The sequence below is a fragment of the Micromesistius poutassou genome (genome assembly GCF_964030765.1).
Source record: "Micromesistius poutassou genome assembly, chromosome: 13".
Taxonomy (NCBI): Eukaryota; Metazoa; Chordata; class Actinopteri; order Gadiformes; family Gadidae; genus Micromesistius; species Micromesistius poutassou.
In genome coordinates this window covers 19,475,007-19,476,064 of record NC_140283.1, presented here as the reverse complement: position 1 = coordinate 19,476,064, position 1,058 = coordinate 19,475,007, and positions in this window count along the sequence as shown.

Below are 1,058 nucleotides of genomic sequence, written 5' to 3'. Positions count from 1 at the left end.
GCCGAGCTTCGTCCTCCAAGCCCATCGAATCAAAGGCTTCCTAACCCGCGTGCATGGATGTAAGGATGGATTTATAGGGCAGTCACGATCTGGGCTGAAAGCTTTAACAAGAAATTGTTTTTGTGCGTGTGTGTGTTTATGTGTTTTATTGTGCCTGTGTGTGTGTGTGTGTGGGTGTGGTGTGTATGTGTTTTATTGTGTGTGTGTGTGTGTGTGTGTGTGTGTGTGTGTGTGTGTGTGTGTGTGTGTGTGTGTGTGTCTGTGTACGCCTGTGCGCATGCGTGGACGCGTGTGTGCGTGTGTCATTCCTGGAAAATGGAAACACATGCTGACATTTACATATACGTTGTGTGTGTGTGTGTGTGTGTGTGTGTGTGTGTGTGTGTGCGTGTATCCTGGTAAATGGAAGCACATGCTGACATTGACGATATACTGTACATCGCTAATGTGTGTGTGTGTGTGTGTGTGTGTGTGTGTGTGTGTGTGTGTGTGTGTGTGTGTGTGTGTGTACAATTGGTTTACATAATGACGTTATGTCACAGCTGGAAGCAGCTGGATCTCCAGTGTCCTGAGATACCCTCTCCCCACCACAGCACACACACCCACCAACACACACACGCACACACACACACACACACACGCAGACCGTCGGAATAGACACAGCCGTATTTAAGTTGTTCCATCCAAACAGGTCACATGGTTTTCAATCAGGGCCAATAGCTGTTGATTGTTCCTCCTGGCACCACTCACATGCTGATGCACAGCTGGACCCGCTAACCGCCACTCTACCTACTCCCCCCCCCCCCCCCCCCCCCCCCCCTCCGACGCAGTTACTGGAGAGCGATCCCTGGAAATGGAGCTCCAGGGATTCTGTGAGATGTAGCTTGCGTCTATGGAGCTGATGAACAACTTGAACGTGATGATGTGACGTGACGTCTAATCCAGAGCTCAGTCTCTAGTCTGCACAGGTTCTGGGGGTTTTTTTTGTGTTGGCTCCTACCTCGTCGCGCAAGTCAGACTTTAGATTGTTGATCGGATCTGAACGGGACGCGTTTCCT